At 45.0% G+C, this 21,629-nt stretch overlaps 1 pseudogene; it reads left to right on the top strand.

Annotated features, from left to right (window-relative positions):
- The window catches only part of LOC129508321 (40S ribosomal protein S3a-like), a 32,986-nt pseudogene extending 11,776 nt beyond the window's left edge, over positions 1-21,210 (top strand).
- Positions 21,211-21,629: the final 419 nt, after the last annotated feature.

Raw genomic sequence — 21,629 nt, 5'->3', positions numbered from 1 at the left:
TAGTCTTGTAACTACTCAATTACATGGTTCTGAGAGCTTGCCTGGATAATCAGATTCTACTCTCACAATGACTCTGGAGGGGGGAAGGTGAATATCATTCCCATTTTGCAGATGGGCAGACTCTTCCAGGTTACAAAGCAGATACATGGTTGGGTCAGAGCTCACACTCACCTCTCCCAACCCCCCAGTCCTGCTTGTTCCTTTCTCATTCTGCTCCCTGCCTCTTGAACCCTTTCTCCAGGGCAGCCCTGGTGGTGCAGCGGTTTAGTGCTGCCTACAGCCTAGGGTGTGATCCTGGAGACCCTGGATCAGGTCCCACATCAGGCTCTCTGCATGGAGCCTGCTTCTCCCTCTGCCTGTGTCTCTGACTCTCTCTCTGTCTCTATGAATAAATAAATAAATAAAAATCTTTAAAAAAAAATGAACCCTTTCTCCAAATCAGATCCCAGTTCTTCAACCACCTGAGATGTGCTGTTCATGCTCTTGGTTTATAAGGACAGCGGCAGGAACAGGCAAGCCTCTGATACCCCACTTGCAGGGTGATAACCTGCAGGTTTTTGAGGAGGCTCTGGGAGCAGTGCTGGGAAATCACAAGCCCTGTCTCTTAGGTTTTCAGCCTCTCTCTTATCCATTCTAGCAATAAATTCCAAGTATGAGCCTGCCACAGACCCAATCATGTCAACATTTTGTACTTTTCTGTGAAATTCTGGTCTCAGAGATCAAAGTGAGAGGCACATCCCCTGGGGATCCAGCAGAGAGCTTCCAGAAAGATTCATTCACTTCCAGTAGGAACTTGCAGCAACCCCAAAGCACAATCTACTCTCAACAGCCACTAAGCACTTGACAGTGGAGCAGGAGAAAGCCCCCGTGCCTTCTTAATTTATTGCTCAAAGAGGCAAGGTTAGAACATTGAAGAGGATTTCTTGCATGAAGCCCATCTGAGGGTTTCAAAGTTCTGAGAAAGGTCAAGCAGCAGCCTTGGCTTGCAGGACATTTTCCAAAAGGCAATACCGGTTGTCTTTTTCTCATGGAAAGAAGGACCACGGGATGGCTGTCTCTGCAAAGCAGCTTGTCTAACTGTGATGACAGGAAGGACCCCAAAGTGTAGATGTCACAATTAAATCCTGTCCAGATGAGGAAACCAGGCAGGGAATAGTAGGTCTAATCTTTAGTCTTGTAACTACTCAATTAGGTGGCTTCTGAAGACTTCCTGGTTGGTTGTTTGGTTGGTTGGTTGGTTTTCCCCCCTTTCTCTTAAGCTTTTATGTTGGTGAACTTTTTTTAACTTTGTTTTGTGTTAATATCCAAATACCAATGTGAATATATTCTGCACAGATCTATGGGTTCATAGGAATCATAAAACTATGAGAACCAAAGATGTTCCCAACTTGATTATGATGTTTTGCAAACAAAAGAGGAAAGAACAAAATAAAAAGAGTGTTTCTGGTCAAGTGAGTTTGAGAAAGGCTGCATTGTTTTTGCCTTCCCTAAAACTCACAAAGTACATTAGCATAATAAAGGCTCTGATCAGTCCTGCAGAAAAAGGCAACTGTTGGCTCTTTGGTTGCATATGGTCAATATTAGCATCCACCAAAACCAGCTCAGTGGCACACAATTTAGGAAATCTCATTTTAGAGAAAAACTCTCTGAACTGTAAAAAGAACCAGCTGTCATCAGGATGAGCTTGGTCATCTCAGAAGTGGAGAGAAATGCTTCCACTGGTCTAGTTTCCAGTCCTGGTTGGCCCCATCTGTGTTTGGTGGCTCACATTCACAGGGAGCCCAGCAAGGTCTTCGAGAAGCACAGTAGTCAGGGAATGGAACAAGACTAAAAGGGTCAGAGGAGGGACGTGTTGCTCCAGGGTCATGACCATGTTGAGCTATAATTCCATTTACCTGGAATCATGCGTTGGCCATGCTTTTCCCCTACAACCTCAACTATCTAGAACCAAGCCAGAAACACAGAAGTTAGAGTCATTCTGATTAAGGCTGTTGCAATCTCTTCCCAGACTCTAGAGGAGGACCCCAAAGACCTTCCTTTGCCTTGTTTACTGTTGGATTTCAGTGCCTGACACAAAAGACACTGAACAAAATACTTATTGAAAAAAAGATGTTCGTTCTCAATATCTGTGTTCCTGGACTTTGTAATGCCTGGAAGGAAGGCATCAAACATGAAGGTAAAAGCACGGGGATTCAGCGTACTACCATTTGGGGCTGAGAGATTCTATTGTACCCCACCATCAGCCACTTTGGGCAGTAGCTGTCCTTTGTCACCCCCCACAGAGTTCCAAATGCTGGCAGGATGCTGAGGTCTTGCATTCCTGAAGCTTCTCTGCTCTCCAACCACCATACCACTCTTCCACTCTAAGCTCGCACGGTGAGTGACACAGAGACACTCTTCTCTTTTCCTGCCCAGAGAAGAGAGTTTACCTAAGTCTCAGACCTCTTGATTTCTACCATCTAGGAACCGACACTATTTCAACTGCTCCTCGCGAGGTTACCACATCCCCACGGGAGGCCATAAAAACTATTCATCTTAACTCAGGTAAGAGTGTGCCAAAGTGGATGATGGAGTGTTGGTGCTTCCGGAGCCCTGTCCTCAAATGATAATCTCTTTCTGGAGGGGTCTTTGGAGGGAATCAACTGGTAATTAGTTAGTTGTGATTAAAGTGCTTACTATGTGCTTATCACTGAAGGGGAATTCTGAAAGGTAACCAGTACCAGATATGGCCCCAACTCCCAGGAAGCCCACTCTTGACCAAAGGGCATGAGCTGGCCGGTTGTTAAGGCATGAAGACAGATAGATCATCAGACCTGCCGGTAGAGGCAACAGGCACGTGTCATTCACGCAAAAACATACACTGTTTTTTGATAAATGTTCCAACTCACCAGGAAATCAAAAAAGTGCAAATAAAAACAAGTATGGAATTAACACTTCTTTTAAAAAATAGTATCAAGTGATGATGCCTTGTGGAAAACTTACAACTAGTTGCCTATTGGTCTCAGTATAAAATAATACAACCTATCTGAAAAGCAATAATAGGAGGATTGTCTTCAGAAGCAAACACAGGGAAATGTTAACACATTATTGGTAACACTGTTACAAATAGGGTCTATTATCACCTTTACATTTTTCCCTGCATATGCCACAATTTACCCATAGAACATGAATTTCTTTTACAATCCAGAGGAAAAAATGAGAGAGAAAGAGATGCTTTTAGCTGTTCAACTCAGAACCCATTCTAAGAAAAAAAAATCTGAAGTAGCACAGCAACTTTTTGCATAAAAAATATTCATCTCTGGGTCACTTACGTTATCAAAAAATTTAAAACCCTATGTATACCCATGCATGGAATAGTATTCTCATTCAAAAAGACAGTGTCAGAATTTTTGATGACACAGAAAATATCTGTGGTATAATGCTAGGTCAAAAATCATGGAATAGTCTCTTCAATAAATGGTGCTGGGAAAATTGGACAGCCACGTGCAGGAGAATGAAACTAGACCATTCTCTTACACCAGACACAAAGATAAACTCAAAATGGATGAAAGATCTAAATGTGAGACCAGAAATCCATCAAAATCCTAGAGGAGAACACAGGCAACACCTTTTTTGAACTTGGCCACAGCAACTTCTTGCAAGATACATCTGTGAAGGCAAGAGAAACAAAAGCAAAAATGAACTATTGGGACTTAATCAAGATAAAAAGCTTCTGCACAGCAAAAGAAACAGTCAACAAAACTAAAAGACAACCTACAGAATGGGAGGAGATATTTGCAAATACAAAGCAGATAAAGGGCTAGTATCCAAGATCTATAAAGAACTTATTAAACTCAACACCCAAGAAACAAACAATCCAATCATGAAACGGGCAAAAGACATGAATAAAAATTTCACCAAAGAAGACATACACATAGCCAACAAGCACATGAGAAAATGTTCCACATCACTGGCCATCAGGGAAATTCAAATCAAAACCACAATGAGATACCACCTCACACCAGGGAGAATGGGGATAATGAACAAGACAGGAAACAACAAATGTTGGAGAGGATGCGGAGAAAAGGGAAGCCTCCTGCACTGTTGGTGGGAATGTGAACTGGTGCAGCCACTCTGGAAAACTGTGTGGAGGTTCCTCAAAGAGTGAAAAATAGACCTGCCCTACGACCCAGCAATTGCACTGCTGGGGATTTACCCCAAAGATACAGATGCAGTGAAACACCAGGATACCTGCACCCCGATGTTCATAGCAGCAATGTCCACAGTAGCTAAACTGTGGAAGGAGCCACGATGCCCTTCAACAGATGAATGGATAAAGATGTTATCTATATATACAATGGAATATTACTCAGCCATTAAAAATGATGAGTAGCCACCTTTTGCTTTGATGTGGTTTGAGCTGGAGGGTATTATGCTGAGTGAAGTCAGTCAATCAGAGAAGGACAATCATTATATGGTTTCACTCAAACGGGGAATATAAAAAATAGTGAAAGGGATTATAGGGGAAAGGAGAGAAAATGAGTGGGAAAAATCAGAGAGGGTGACAGGACATGAGAGACTCCTAACTCTGGGAAACGAACAAGGGGTGGTGGAAGGGGAGGTGGGCGTGGGGATGGGGTGACTGGTTGACAGGCACTGAGAGGGGCACTTGACAGGATGAGCACTGGGTGTTATGCTCTATGTTGGCAAATCAAACTCCAATAAAAATATATACAAAAAAATAAACATGCCAAATTAAAAAAAAACATTGTACAAGACTATTTTTTTCTCAATTATATAAAGAAAATATGTGTCCACAAGAGAAAAAAAAAGGCAATATGGAAAGTTGAGATTATCTCTAGATAGTTGGATTATGGTTTATTTCATGATTTTAGATTTCTATAGTAAGTGTAAATTTAGGGGGAAGAAATTACCTTTGCAATGTACAATTGACAGTTTCATCTAACAGAGGGGAAGATATAACTGTATGCCAGATAAAATCTGTGTCACCAAGCATTAGACTGTGGTTGACCAAGAAGAGGGACGTTAGAGGCTAGGGGCTCTTTAAAGGTAAGCTCATAGTTTTTTCTAGATTCATGGAGGACAGGGTTGCTGGGTTTAGCAAACAGAAATATGAGACCCCCTATTAAATTTGAATTTTAGATCAATGAATTTTTTTTGGTATAAGTTTGTCCCATGCAATATTTGGGATATAGTTACACTAACAAAAATGTTGTTTATTTAAACTTCAAATTTAGGGATGCCTGGGTGGTTCAGTGATTGAGCATCTGCCTCTGGCTCAGGTCATGATCCTGGGGTCCTGGGATCGAGTCCCACGTCAGGCTCCCTGCGGAGAACTACTTCTCCCTCTGCCTATGTCTCTGCCTCCCTCTCTCTGTCTCTTATGAATAAATAAATAAAATCTTTAAATTAATTAATTAATTAAATAAAAATAAATAAAATTCAAATTTGACAGTGCATCCTATTTCTTACCTGGTGACCCTATGGGTGGGTGCATGCCAACTATTCTGGGAGAATGGCATCCCAGGTGGGCACTCAAAGTTTCAGGTGGGCACCCAGAATGATTTTTGATTCCTTCCTGCTTTTTACATCACAAAGTTGGGTATAGGCTGGATTTAATTGGCCAGGTACAGGTTTTGCCTGGGAAAGCAGGGTTCCTTTTGTGATTAGGGATCTTAACCTCTTGTCCATGAATTCAGTCACCAAACATTGTGAGCACCTACCTGGAGATTGGCACAATGATGGGTGCTGGAGTGGGAGTACGGATGTGTCATATAGGGCAGTGGGCGTGTTTACATGAATTTGACCACTTCAGAGTCTAGCCGGCCTTTTAGTACATGTTTGTGCCTCTATCCTAACAGGGGGCTCCCCCGTCCCATTTTTGCCCATACAACCAGAAAGAAGGAGAGAGACAGTACCGGGGAATATATTTGTCCTCCGACCACACACACACCCTCCACGTTCATTCCCAGCACCATGCCTGTGACCTTGTCATGCCTTCCACCCTGGTTGTCTTCCCATCTCTTCTCCAACCTCTGCCAATCCCTCTCCACCTAAGTCATATTTCTCTGCTCTCAATTCCCAAGTCATGTACATCTAAGCACATCAAATGTAATAGTAAGATCTAGGCCATTTCTTAAGCATTACTTCTACCAGGCACTCCACTAGATGCTTTATTTGTTCGATTTTAAACCTTCACAGAGACCATGTCCCATTTTACAGGTGGGACAGTTGAACCACAGAGATGTAAACCATGTGGTCGCACAGGTTAACTGAGGTGCTATATTGAAAGCCTCAAGGGATGCGTAGTACATAGCACTCCAAAACTGGTGGTGATCTATTTTTTTAAAGACACTTAGAGATGAAAATATAGAGCAGACGGGGATGCCTGGGTGACTCAGTGGTCGCACATCTGCCTTTGACTCAGGGCGTGATGATCCCGGGGTTTTGGGATCAAGTCCTGCATCTGGCTCCCCACAGGGAGCCTGCTTCTCCCTCTGCCTGTGTCTCTGCCTCTGTGTGTGTGTGTGTCTCTCATGAATAAATAAATAAAATCTTTTTTTTTTAAAAAATAAAATATAGGGCAGACAATAAGAAGAACAACCAAATTTATTGGGACAAATATTTTTTATATGCTACTATACAGATGCTGCTGTGTACATAACGAGTGCTGTCTTGTGGTCTCATAGATGAGGAAACTAAAACAGGCAGCTGCTAAGGGCTGGAGCCAACATTCGATGGGCCTGGTGCAAGAATAAGAACTAGGTCCCTGAACTTGAGCTTGGGGAAAATGTTAGAAGCAGTACGGAAGACCTCCTGGCTGATGTCAGGCACATCTCAACTGTACTTCCAGTGTGTCCTACATGCGGCACTTTCTCTTCTATGATGCCAGAGATCGGGGCTCCTGTGATTATGAGGTCTGAGGCCAGGGGCTGGGGGACTGGATGCCAAGCAACACTTCCAGCCTGGCAGAGAAGGGGATGGAGGAGGGGGTGACATGACATGGCTGTCACAGGGCTCCCTGCTCACCCAGGACCCATCTACAAAGTGAAGCAGATTAGCGGCTTGCTTTCCATCAGGCTGACTTACGAGCTCAGCGATTTGTGGGACATTTACATGAACCAGAAGATGTGTTATCTGATGAAAATTGCTTAATTTAATATCTTCACTTGACAGGCAAAGAAGTGTGCCTCTCTGGGAGAATCTGCCAGAGTGGACAATTTTTAAAAGTCCCTGGACATGTTTAAGAATAACAACAACTATCCTCTCCTTACCCATCAAGGAACAACAATACAGTTCTTGGTTCCAATGGGCAATCTGCCATCGGCTGGTGGGGCCAGGGAGGCCTCAAAATATCCACTTTCATTGCAAGACCCAAAGACAGCCGTACTGAACCTCTACCTGGCATATGAGCCTTCTGGTTTTAGGCTGTTAGAGAGGAAGCCACTCAAGCACAGTTCTTGTGAGCTAGAAGCATGGCTGTTGATGAATTATGATTTGGCACAGAGTTAAAACCTTTTTACAAAAAAAAAAACAAAAACAAAAACAAAAAAACCTTTTTACAGACGGCACCTGGGTGGCTCAGGGGTTGAGCTCCTGTCTTCGGCTCAGATCATGATCCTATAGTCCGGGGATCAAGTCCCGCATCGGGTTCCCTGCATGGAGCCTGCTTCTCCCTCTGCCTGTGTCTCTGCCTCGCTCTGTGTCTCTCATGAATAAACAAATAAAATCTTTAAAAAGAAAAAAAAGAAACCTTTTTATAGATAGAAAAATAGAGGCCACAGTGAGAGTACCCTCTTTCCATAGCTTTTTATTCATTAATTCAATACAAAGCTACTGGCTTTAATATATCATTCTCAAAGTCAGCACGCATCAGAATCACCTGGAATGTTTGTGAATCTCGGCTTTTAGGGCCCTACCCCCAGAGCTTCTGACTCAGTAGGTTTGGGATGGGGACCAAGAATTTGCATTTCTAGCAAGTTCCCAAGTGGTGCTGCGGCTGGTGTTCTCAAACATGCTTTGAGAACCACTGGACCCAGCACACGGTAAACAATATGACCTGGGATCTCCTTGCCTGTAAGTTCTACACAAGACGGCTCCAAGCCCCCGTTCTGTGCCTTACAGAAATCTAAGCCCCCATTCCATGCCTCATAGAAAGCTCTGCTCAAGATGTCAGCAACTTCCAGAGGACTTATGATCTCATTGCCATCCTCCGCCTTGGATGTCAGGGTTTATTTAAATCATTCTGTGTGGTGATCGCTATGCTACCCCTTTTTCACACTGTCTGCCCAGTTGTGAACACAGCCCTTTGCTTTACTTCAAATTCAGCCAACAATAAAAGCAAAACCAGCCTCATAAGATTTCTAGCTATGTCAAAGCTTCTACTTAAGATGAAAAGATACCCGGGGTGGGGTGTGGGGGTTCCATTGCAAAAAAAACTGTTTTTCTGAATTCAAATTAAAAATAGATGTCACTGCTGCCTGAAGCCTCTGACCACCCCATGGGTGGGTGGGAGGGGAGGGCATGGGCCCTGGCCCTTCACTGTATGTGGCAGCCTGTCCTCATAACCAGCCCCCAGCTCCTTGATTTCCATCCCTTCTTCTCATCCCTACCCCACCCCACCTCTGCACTCCACCTTGTAGAGCTCCAAATTCTCCATGCTCTGTTTTTCAGAGGGATTCTTCTCTCTCTGGTTCTACTCCCAAACTCAGGTCTTGGACCATGTTGGCACATCCAACCCTGTGAAATGTAAAGGCCTTTCATTTGGCAGGGAAATGATTAGAGCCACATAAATTCCCTCCCACCCCTGCCCCTTAAGTATATAGAGATAACAGCACAGGTCTGAGCCAGGTCGGTACTGTTTGTCATGTCACACTAGTCCTCTGTTAGTGTATATCTTCAAGCACTATAACCTACGTAAGTATTAAGGGCCCTGAGAAGGTCAGGGCACAGGAACATCAGTTGTAGCTGTAGAAATCATGGAAAGCTCCCTGGAGGGGGCAACACTGAAGCTGTTTTACAGGATAACTGTGTTTGCTGCTTGTGTAAAGGGAAAGGATAATCCTAAAGAGAAAACAGTGGACAGAGAAAGACATGAACGTCTAACAACTTTTTGAAGTTCAGCTCAAGTTCCAAGATAGCAAAGGCTTTCCTTATAATCCCATTACATGAGTAAGCAATTATGGAGCACCTACTGTTTAAGAAGCTGTACATGCTGAGCATGTAGGGAACAAATTATCTGAGACTTAACACCTACCCCAGGAGTCTGAAAAATAATGGAGAGGGCAAGGTGTCTGCAGTCTTCATAGCCAGTGAGTGCTATATGAAGCCATGCGGTCTTTCTTCGTTTGAACAATGCTATACCATGTGCCATCTGTATCATGGAGACAGACTGTGTTTAGAAATGGAAAAGGGAGGAAAAGGACAAAATGCCTGTTGACTCTCAGTTATGTAACAGAACAACTCCTCTCCAAATACTATCTCAAGAGGAAATCAGGCATGGATGGGCCAAAGTGATCATCTGATAACTGAAGTGGTCATCTAGACTCTCTCCTTATTTCTAGCATGTTTTTCTCTGTTTTCATTTCATGCTCAATGGGGCTCATTCCTTTGATCACTCCAAAATGTTAACATTTATCTCTTAGCAACCTCAGCAGAAAGGAGACTTTCTCTTTCCTGGTAGCTCCATCAAAAGTCCTCTGATTCACACTCACAGGCGCTTCATTGGTCTTGCTTGGTCTGTGTACCCACCTCTAATACCAATCTCTGTGGCCAGGGGAATGCCGGCTCTCACTAGCCTGATCTAGAATACCACCTGTCCATCCTGCGAGACAGTGGTTGCAGCCGATCTGAACAACCAGGACTGAAAGGGGGCGTGGGTACAGAGGTGGCTCACACAGGAAAGGACATCAGACACTCAAAACCAACAAGCATCTACCTGAAGGTGTAAAATATGAATTTTTAAAACCAAGACATGTTAACAAGTGTGACATGTTATCATGAGTTCCATAGAGAATTATAACTTGATCACTCCCCACCAGGGCCCTGCAAGGCGGGAGCAGGCAGGAGTTAGGAACCGGGCCACTGATCTGACTCAAGAGTTCATGTCCCACGTCCCTTACTTAGCATCCGAGCAACCTTGAATAAATAGGCATAGCAGGAGTATTTGCCTCCTGAGTTTTCATAAGGATTAAATGAGCAAATATAAGAACTTGGAAGAGTCCCTGTCCTAAGTTCGACTCACTGGGATTATTAAAACTTCACGTGCAATTTTATGCACCCTGTTGAAAGGATTTATATCTCTTACCAGATTTTTCAGTGGATTTATGGGGGGGGGGGAAGCCCTGCTGTTTTGAGACCACGATCCCCTAATTCGGCCCTACCCTGATGGCGTGGATAAGGAGCTATTTGCATACTGTTGTTCACAGAAAGGCCTCATTTCTCCTACGGTTTTGTGGGCTGGTAAAATCTCAGGGCTTATTGGCAAGGCAGCCTTACGGGACAGATCCTGGCTTTTACACAAGCCTTTAGGTGTTTCTCAAGGCTGTCTGAGCACCCATTGCACTTCGGTCTTCTTAGGTTCCATCAACACGAGACTGGTGTGGTGGATGAATCTTCACTTCCAGGGCTTAAGCAAGAGACTAGCTCCAGGCTTCTGGAGAAAGAGCTCTGCTGGGCATCAATCACTTTGTCAGATTCCTGGGAACAGGAAGCACCAGCGCATACTCTGTGGTAGCCCACATTTGAGATCAGACCGTGTAGGCACACAGCTAAACAGGTCTTCAATTTCAATTAGACGCCCCGTCCAGATAACTGGAGGAGAGGGAGGGAGGAGCAGGGGACCATTAGGTGGCTGTACGGAGGGGGCAGTTAATGAAACTACAGGGTCTCTGAAATCTCCTGCACTCTGCCCTCAGCCCTTCCATCCCTGCCTCCCCGGCTGCTCTGGCTTCTTCTCCCCTGCCACCAGAGGCTGAGCCTCTTCGCACCGCATAGTGGAGGAGAGGCCCGGGGAGGGAGAGCCCTGGAGCAGAGAGACCACTGGATGGATGGAAGGTCCAGGGCAGGAAAACCCAGGGAAGGGCAACCTCTGTGCTAGCTGGCCCCATGTTGTGTGCTTTCAAAACAGCAAGAATTTCCAAGAATTACCAAAAACACCCTGGTCTCTTTGGCTTGTGCACCAGAGTGGATCACTACGTCCAATTCTTCCCTCTTTCCCAGACTTTGGACCATACAGCAATGCCCATTGCTTTGTGATTTTGCAGGTCTCTGTTATCTTCCTGGGGCTTGGAGCTAAGCCTGGAACACAGCAGGTACACATTAAACCTTTGCGTGTTGAATGCAAGGCAGAGACACAAGCACCCCCATAAACGAGGAAATGGCATTCTTTATTTAGAATCACATGGCTAGTAAACAGAGACAAATCCAGGTCTGTCTGATTTTGAAGCCAATGATCATCCAAATACGCTGCATGACCTCTTATTTCAGTGTATATATATTATCAGGATCCTGTTCCTCAAGCCAAGAGCCAGCAGAATAAGTGTTTGGTGCATGCATGATCTGCTGGAGGGCAGAAAAAAAAAAAACAAAACTAAGACCTCTAATTAGCTCATCTTTTACAATCTCCACATATTTCTGTATATGTTTTACAAAGTACAGTTTATTACTACAGTGGTGCATATAAAATACATAGCACGTGCTATAAGATGTCCCTTAATGATAAGATGCATGACCCCAAAAAAGTATAGTTATTCACCAATAGTAGAACAGATTAACAGATTGTGACACATCCATATGATGGAATAGTATGAACAGGAATAAATGGCACCACAGAAAACATGGATATGATGTAGCTGAACCTCCAACGCAGTGTAAAGTGAACAAGGCCAGACGCGAACTAACGCAGGCTCTGGGATTCCAGGTATGTAAAGTGCAAAAAACAGGCCAAATTAAAATTTTGATTTTAGAAGTCAAGATAATGGTTATCTCTGGGTAGGAGGCTGGCTGGAGATTGGGAAGGCACTGCCGGCAGGGGGTGGGAGCATTTGAGGGGCTGGTAAAGTTTATTTCTTCATCTTGATGGTAAATACATGTGTCCACCTCCTGGTAGTTCACGAGCTATCCCTATGAGCTGTGTGAGCTTTTCCCCTACCAATCTGGGTCCTCAGCTGGGTCCCCCTTTGCTGGGGTACTGCAGTGACCCCTCAGCATGCTGCACGCAGTCAGAGGCTACGACCCAAAGCACTGTTCTTAGTCAAATGACCAATTTTAAGGGAGTTGCAAGTAGCACACCTCCAGGGCCCCTACACTGAGGACGTTGGCAGACTTTCTGAGATCTTCTAAGGATTTAGTAAGGATCCCTGAAGCTTCTGTCAGCACCTCTTGGAACATGGGATCTTGGAGACCCGACTTCCATGGAAGAAGTCTGGCCACCCTATGACTGCTGTGCTGTGAGGAAGCCCAGATGAGCCATGTGGGAGGGCCCACGGAAAAGAAGAATGCAACGGTCCCTACTGTCCCAGAGTTCCCAGCCTAGACATGTGGCGGGAAGAAGCCGTCTTGGATTGTCCAGTTTCTTTGGAGAAGAAACAAAGAGCCAAGCTGACAGCCAGAACCAAGGGCCCAGACATATGGCTCCAGGCAACCCAGCCCCATCATTCCCACTTTGTAAGGCCTCAGCCATTGTGGAGCTCTGGCAAGCCATCCTTACTCTTCCACGACTGTATATCCAGCCTACAAGATCATGGGAGTGGGGATCCCTGGGTGGCTCAGCGGTTTGGTGCCTGCCTTTGGGCCAGGGCGTGGTCCTGGATCCCGGGATCGAGTCCCACGTCAGGCTACTGGCATGGTGCCTGCTTCTCCCAATGCCTGTGTCTCTGCCCCCACCCTCTCTCTATCGTGAATATATAAATTTTAAAAAATCTTTAAAAAGATCATGAGAGTAAGAGAATGGTTGTTTCACTCAACCCAAAGTAGGGTTGGTATTTTATGCAGAAATATATAACTAGAACCATTTATTTATTTATTTTTAAAGATTTTGTTTATTTATTCATGAGATACACAGAGAGGCAGAGACACAGGCAGAGGGAGAAGCAGGCTCCCTGAGGGAAGCCCAATGTGGGACTCCATCCCAGGACCTCGGGATCACACCCTGACCCGAAGGCCGACGCTCAACCACTGGGCGACCCAGGCATTCCTAGAACCATTTATTTAAAAGAAAAAAAAAAAAAAGCATGAGGACTTTGCTAGCCTACGCCACGTGGGCAGCTAATTGGAAGGAGGGATAGCATTCTCATTAGCTAATCTGAACCTCTGGCGCATAAGGTTTAGAAAAAATGTTCACGATTATGAACAATAGCATAGCGCATTTGTGGTGCTGCTTACCAGCTGTGTGGCCTGGAGCATGTGGCTTCACTTTGCTGGGCTTCAACGAACTCATTAGTAAAATGGAAAAAATGGATGGTCTTGAAGGAGACCAAGCATCCGAAGCATTTAGCATGTTGCCTGGCACGGAGGAAATGCTCAACAAACATGAGTTATTGTCAGTACAGCCATCGTGATTCCAGCTTCCCCATCGGATGAAAGGAAATCATGATGCCTGTTCTACCCACCTGTCAGAATGGAAAGGATCAGATAGGGTGCAGGGGGCTTCAGAGCACATAACCAGCCACCCCAGAGCCCATGCTTCTGGCTCAGGATGCCAGACTCTCTCTGTCCATTCCCTGGCCCCAGAGGTGCTGTCTGAGAAGAGAGGTTCGTGCTGAGCTCTGGGCTTAAGAGAAGCAATGAGCGAATTAGGGAAGATCAGGAATTTCAGGCAGGATCCTGGGACCTGGCACATTTTCCAAGCTGAGCCCAAGAGTCTTGGCTGGTGGGAACCCATGCCCCAGCCTCCCCTGACCCAGTCCCCGCAAGGACCTGTGCACATGCCCTGATCCGGAGCTGGCGTGCATGGCTCCAAGCTGGGGTGTCAATCGGAAACAAATCCCCACACGCCAGAGCCACAGAACTGGGCTGGAAGGCCTCCAGGCACAAGCTTCTCTGGCCAGATCACCGTTTCTTTAATGCTGAGCAAACCCTTCAAATATGGCTTGTGGTGAGACCCCCTGGTCTGGATCCTTCACTGTGGAGATGTGTGTGGGGGAAGAAAAACAAGAAAAGACTAGCCAAAGAAGTGGTTGTGGACCTCATACGCCGTACTTCTAGACTGTGCCCCGATCCTTCCTGCCGGTCTCCCGTCTGGGGGACACCAAGAGGTTAAATACTGCATGTGGTTGTTAGTTAGTTACTGTGTCTTATTTTTCTGGCTTCGAGAAGGTAGGTGTCTTAGCTTATCCTTGAGGCAGGAGGAAATGGGGTTTGAAATAGCTGTCTGTAGCTCATCATATGATTACAGGTCACAATCTAGCACTCTTACTCCTTGCCTTGGTAACTTCCAGAGCAGAGAAGGAAAACATAGTTCCAATTACCAAGGTGAGGGAATGATAATCATAATAATAATAATGAATGACTCCAGCTCTTGTGGAGCTAGTGACCAGCCCATGGGGCAGGTGCTTTATACCTAGTTGCCTCCCCCGTAAGCCTTCCTACAGCCTTGTGACATAGACACTATGATGCGTCCCATTTTATGGGTGAAGAAACTAAGTTTCAGAGAGGGGAAGTGAGTTACCCACAGTCACACAGCGTTTGTATCTGAATCCTCGTCTCAGACCTCAAAGTTGCAAGGTAAATATTCTACTGGCAGCGTTGCATTTCTAGCTACACTCTGGGCCACGTACAATGAAAGAGAGTTTTTTTCACTATAGAGTACAAGAGATTGATGAATAGATGGACGCCAAAGGGTTGGTGTTTGTAGCACATGCCAGTGGTTTATGATGACAGTGGAGCAGAAAAGTCGAAACTGGGACCTACCCCAAATGTAGGTCATACAGTGACTGGTGGATTCTTTGCAAACATGGATGATTTATCTCTGCAGAGATAAAGTATGACTTTTTCAGCTCTTCCTGGGAGAAGACAGAGCCTGTTTTCCACACCTTGAATGTGAGTTGGCCACAGAACTTGCTTTAACCAACAGAACGTGGCAGAAGCAATTCTATGCCTGTTCTATGCCAAGGCCCCACGATGCCTTGAAGCTTCTTCTCTTCCTCTGAGAACCTCCCAGCCACTGTTGGGAACAAGCCCCCACTAGCTGGCTGGGGAGAGACTACCCAGGGCATAGAGAAGCCAGCGGGAGGCATTCTAGACCAGCCAGCCCTAACCACCCTGCATCTAACACTGGATGCATGAGTGATCCCAGAGAGGCCAGAAAGCCACCTGGCTGAGCCTGCCACAATTTCCCACCTTGCAGAAGCACGAGTTCTGCAAATGACTGTTTTAAACCTCTAAGATAGGGGTGCCTGGGCAGCTCAGTGGTTGAGCGTCTGCCTTTGGCTCAGGTCATGAACCTGGGGTCCTGGGATCGAGTCCTGCATCAGGCTCCCCGCAGGGAGTGTGCTTCTCCCTCTGCCTATGTCTCTGCCTCGCTGACAGTGTCTCTCAGGAATAAATACATAAAATCTTTTAAAAAATAAAATAAACCTCTAAGCAGATTCAGGGACAACCCCTTTGAGTCACTATTAATGACATTGTAGAGACCCTTCTGTCCTGTGTTTTGTGGTCAAAGGATGCCATGCTCTGTCATCACCATGGTGGGACTCAAATGGGTGGGAGCTTTTTGACTGTCATGAAAGACCCACTGTGTGCCAGCTACTATCCTAAGAAAGCCACAGGCACTAACTCATCTGATCATCTCACCACTTTTCTGTGGTTTGTACATATTAACAACCCCATTTTACAAATGAGAAAATGGGGAACAGAGAGGCTAAGTAACTGCCCAGGGCCACACAGTAAATAGATAGTACAGCTGGGAGTCAAACCCAGGCCACCTGGCTCTAGAATTTGTGTTTTAAAAAGCCAAACCATGCCATGCTGCTCCAAGTAAGCCTGTTACTTGCTCCAACACGTTCCATGGCTCACCATGAACTTGGCAAAGGAGTTAATTTCTCTGAGACTCAATTTCCTTATGTGTACAATGGGAGTAATAATGATATCTCCCTTCTGGGGGGATTGAGAGATGAAATTAGATAATGCAAGCACCCAGCAGGGTTCCACAAATATCAGCTATAATAATGATTAATTGCTTTATATTTATGGAAGTGTTTAATTATAGAAGCATTTATGGCAATAATAAATTGCTATTTATTTTACCAGTGGGTACACTGTAGTTACTAGTCATGCAGTTACTTGAAGTCGTCAAATTCTGTCACATAATGATTGTCCCAAAATTGTCACCGTTCTCAGTTTTGACTCTGTCCTTCTCACTGGTTTCTCTTCAGATGTTCTGAAAATCCACTGAGTCCACAAAGTATGCTGACACCCTTCAACCTCTTAAGGAAGCAGAAAGGCAGAAACTAGCAGGACCTCAGCCTGAGTTCCTTTGGGTGTCCCTGAAGTCCCTGAATTCTGGGGAGTCTTCCACTCCCCCAGAAACAGCCTGCCTTTGGAAGCCTTACTTGGCCAAGGACTGGCCTCCTGTGTTCTCAGATGTTGGGGACTAAAGGGCAAACAACCTCAAAAGTTTCCATTTCCAGTCTTTTGGCCATGAGGCTGATGGGGAACTCCTAGGATCCCCCTCAGTTAAGCTTCATGATGACTGTTGACCAGCCCGATGGCCATCAGCAGCAGCCACACAAGGAGCCAGGACTTGGGCAGTGAGCATATTCCACTTGGGCACACATATTCCACTTGGGCTGGGGGACTCAGAGAGGGTGACTGAAAGTCAACCAAACTTACAGTTGGCCCTCTCAGGGTGATGCCCTCTGCCCCCTCAGCAGGCTTGGTCAGCACAGATGGGCCTTCCAGACTTCTCTCTTCAATGAAGGGCTTGCTGTTCAGCTGTAGGGAAGGAGGTCAGCAGGTAGCCCCCAGCAGCCAAACCCTTTGAGTCTTTCTCAGCTGCAGAGAGCCACTTGGCCCAAGGTCATGTCCTTACAGGGTCTCACAAGGGAAGTTTAAATGCCCAGCCAGTTTGTCTCCGATGTGAGACAACTGTGAGGCCATATTCACTCCAGAATGCCTCATCAAGCCAGGTATGCACCGAAGATCATCTTTCCTTCTGTCCAATGCTGCTTGAACCTCTTCTTCCATGGGTGTTGATCCTTCATAAACACCTTGCACCCCAAACTCTGCCTCAGCGTCTGCTTCCAGAAAACCCAACCTGAGACACAGACACATACGTTCTTCCAATCTCCAACTTGCCCCACTTCCAACCATGCCAAGTCTTGCCAAACAAGGTATCAGCATTTCTTTTTACATCAGCATGCACCCCCACCCCCACCTGCTTACCTGGGAGCTTAATTCCATCTAACACACACAACGAAGACTGACTTTGCCATGAGTCCATCATCACCTCCTTGGATAATTTCGGCTAAGAATAGAAATGCTAGCAAGTCCCTAGGAATACTCCCCCTGCCCCTTGAACTCCCTGTATGATTTCATCCCCGCAGCATCCTCCAGCAAGATGAGATCATCCCCATCCTACAGAGGAAGAAACTGAGACTGGGAGGTAGAACAAATGAATTACCCTCAAGGGTAATTCCAAGTCTAGTTTTCTGCCTCCAAAGACTAAACTGAGTAGCTTGTGTGCCCATGCACATTTCTTCCAGGAGACCTGCTTACTAGATGCTTCTTGGCATAGAATCTTGGAAGAGTGAAGTAGAGAAAGGCAGTGTAACCTGGTGGCCAAGGGTTCGGTGCTGGTGCTAGATGGTCTGCATTCAAGTCCCATCTCCACAACATACAAACTTTGATTTTGGCCTGTTATATAACCTCTCTGAGCCACCATCCTCTTGTCTACAGAACAGGGGTGATGGTAGTTCCTACCTCAAAGAATAGTCGTGAAGATTAGGAACTTGGTACATGTATAGTGCTCAACACATAAGAAGTCCTCAGTGAATGTTAGGTATGATGATTACAGAATAATTCTTGGAGACCATTAACGCCTGCATATTCTGTTTACGCATCTGTAAAGAGGGACTCCCTTACAGGATTCTTATAGAGGTTAGATTTCGAAATGGTATGTGCAGGGGCACCTGATGGCTCAGTCGGCTGAGCCTTTGTCTCAGGTCATGATCCTGGGGTCCTGGGATGGAGCCCTGCATTGGGCTCCTTGCTTAGCAGCAGAATCTGCTTCTCCCTCTCCCTCTGCTCCTCTTCCCCACTTGTGCTCTCTTTAATGCTCTCTCTTTCTCCCTCAAATAAATAAATCTTAAAAAAAAAGAAAAGAAATAGTATGTGCAAAAGGTCTTGGGTAAAATGGTTGCTCAGTTAAGAGAAGTAAGTATAGCAATGGGAATGTTTGGTTCTCCATAATCCAAGAAGGTACCAAGACTGAGCCTTGGCTTTCGTTCTTGATTTCCAGTGCACAAACAGAATTATTCCCTTAGCAGTGATTTGGCTTTACAAATGAACAAAAATGTTTATTGCATTTTTGGCCAGAATGTTTATACCTATCACAAAATGGTGCTCCTCCAGTGGTGAGTCTGGCCCTTAGATCTGACAAGATCTGGCAAGAGGGAACCCGGACCTAGCCTCCATACTTTGAACTACCTTCCTTAAAATCTTCTAAGTCCTGTCTGATGCCTAGGACCAGACAAGCCTGGCTCTGCTGTCTGAGCAGAGTGCTCTATTCTGGACCTCTTATCTAGTACAGCCTTTTACTGTACAGATGGGGAAACTGAGCCCTGAAATGTATCCCTTTAATTGCCCAGAGTCACCCATGGTTATCTGACCACATTCTATGCTTGTAGGAAGCTTGAGACTTGCTGACAAGCATGAGTAATTGATTGATAATAAAAGCAGTCACCCATGGCCTGAGACTGAGTTTACAACCTTGATGCTAATGGACCCCAGAGAGGCAGAGGGTGCTGGTAACCACTTTCCCCCTCATGTCTCAGGACTAATAGCTTTATGGAGGTCATAAACTACTGAGTATTCCAATGATGAGAGTGACCTCCTTTGGCCAAATGACCCACCGTACCTTGATTGACATGCAGGCCCGACATTCCTTAGAGCAGCAAGAACCAGCTTTTCTCTGGGCCCATGGCCTGAACCATAAGACCCCAGCCCTGCTGGAAATTTCCCAGATGTCTTGGCTTGAGTTATAAGCCTCTGCTTGCCCATCCCGATTCAAGGCAAGAACCATTCAGACCAGCAGCTTCTACAGCAAGTACACGGCTTCATCCAAACTCATCTCTACACAAAGAGAGATCCCATCCCATTTCTACACAGAATGGCTTGGACGACATAGGGAACACCATTAGCCTTTTCTAGTTCTGGGGCTATGATTCGTTCACTCAGTCATTCACTCAGCCCATTTCAGTAGATGGGTTGGCCAGCCTCCAGCATGATCCCCCATTATCCCTGCAGTCTGGAATTAATGCCCTTGTGGAAGACCCTCCCACTCTGAATGAGACTGACCTTGGTAAGAAGGAAAATATTGTGGAGATAACAGAGTGTATACTCTTGAAGCTAGATCATAGAAGATCCTACAGCTTTCATTTTGCCTCCTCTTTTGGACCATTTCTCTGGGGGAGGCCAGCCATCATGTTGTGAGAACACTTGAGTGGGCCCCATAGAAGATCCACGTCACAAGTAACTGAGGCCTCCTGCCAACAGCAAGCATGACTTGCTGGCTATGTGAGGGAAACAGTTTGAAAATAGAGCCTTCAGCCCCAGCCAAGCCTTCAGATGAGCCCACAGCCCTGGATAATGTTCTTACTGCAATCTCGTGAGAGGTACTGAGCCAGACCCACCCAGTCAAGCCACTCCCAGATTTCTGACCCACAGAAACTGAGATGATAAGTGCTTATTGCTTTAACATGCTAAATTTGAGGATAATTAGTTACACAACAATTAGATACTAACACAACAAATGCCCATTGGGTGCCAGGCTCTGAAATAGGCACTAGAATGCAAAAATGGACAGAGCAAATATAGCCTCTGCCCTCCCTGAGTCTATAGTCCAGAAGCAGATTTTATGAAGAGGATGCAGTTAGCCTGGCAGGATCAAGACTGGATAGAAATTGGAATCTGATAACAATGCAGTCAAAATATTATATTCTTTAGGAAGGAAAATTAAAGCAACAACTCTCATTTTATTGTTTTGCATTGTTTGATTGCTTTGTCATAAGCACACATTGCTTTTAAAGTAATTTCTATCAAGGCGTCTTCCCATAAATACATCTTGTGGGAATTTAATTGGTACACATTCTTTTGAAAGTTTTCTTGGCAACATTTACCAAAAAAAAAAAAAATCGTAAAAATGTGCACACCCTTTGACTCAGCAACTCCACTTAAATTAATTGATTATGCAGAAACATGTAGAGCCCTCTTGGCTCCCTGAGAAGCACCATGGTGGCTGGCAAGAACCAGCACCTTCACAAGAGGCAGCAGAAAGGGGGCCAGGGAGAAAGTGGCTGATCCATTTTCTAAGAAAGATTGGTACCAACTAGCTAGGCTCAATATAAGAAATATTGGAAAAACACTAGTCTCAAGAATTCAAGGGACCAATATCACTTCTGATGACCTCAAGGGCAGTGTTTTTGAAGTGAGCTTTGCTGGTCTACAGAACAGTGAAGTTGCATTTTGAAAATTCAAGCTAATTCCTGAGGCTGGTCAGGTCAAAAACCAACTGACTAATTTCCATGGCATGGATCTTACTCGTGACAAAATGTGCTCCATGGTCAAAAAATGACTGATTGTGACCGAAGCTCACATTGATATCAAGAGTACTACTGACGGTTATTTCCTTCATCTATTTTGTGTTGGTCTTACTACGAAATGCAATGATCAGATTTGGAAAGCCTCTTATGCTCAGCACCAACAGGTCCTCTGAATTCGGAAGAAGACAATGGAAATCATGACTCAAGAGGTACAGACAAATGACTTGAAAGAAGTGGTCAGTAAACTGGTTCCAGATGGCATTGGAAAAGACATAGAAAAGCCTTGCCAGTCTATTTATCCACTCCATGATGTCTCTGTTAGAACAGTAAAAATGCCAAGGGAAAGCTCGTGGAACTGCACAGTGAAGGGAGTAGTTCTGGAAAAGCTACTGGGGATGAGACCAGTGCTGATGTTGAACAAGCTGATGGAGATGAGCCAGCTGCCCAATAATCTATTGAAAATTCAGATATTTCATGGTGACAAATAACAAATCCTATTTGTGATTTTTAAAAAAAAATACGCAGAAGTGTATAAAAAGAGAGAAATAGAAGGATGCCCACTCCACTGCTATTCAGGAGTGCAAAAAATTAGAAATGGCCTAAATATCAGCAATAGTAAGTTGGTCAAATGCCTGTTTAATCACAGGCCAAATAACCATTGGAATCTTATGTAACAATCAAAAATGATGATGTGGCTCTCCATGTATTTTCCAGGAAATACGTCGTGACATAATGCTAAGTAAGACGGGCCATACAACGGTATATATTGTATAACTCCATTTTAATAAAAAACATATATTTATGCATAAAATGATTGGAAGGCTCAACCACAACATATTAATGATGTTATGTCTAGGTAGAGGGATTATC

This window comes from Nyctereutes procyonoides, unplaced genomic scaffold (assembly GCF_905146905.1).
Source record: "Nyctereutes procyonoides isolate TBG_1078 unplaced genomic scaffold, NYPRO_anot_genome, whole genome shotgun sequence".
Taxonomy (NCBI): Eukaryota; Metazoa; Chordata; class Mammalia; order Carnivora; family Canidae; genus Nyctereutes; species Nyctereutes procyonoides.
This window is presented reverse-complemented; position numbering and strand designations above follow the sequence as displayed.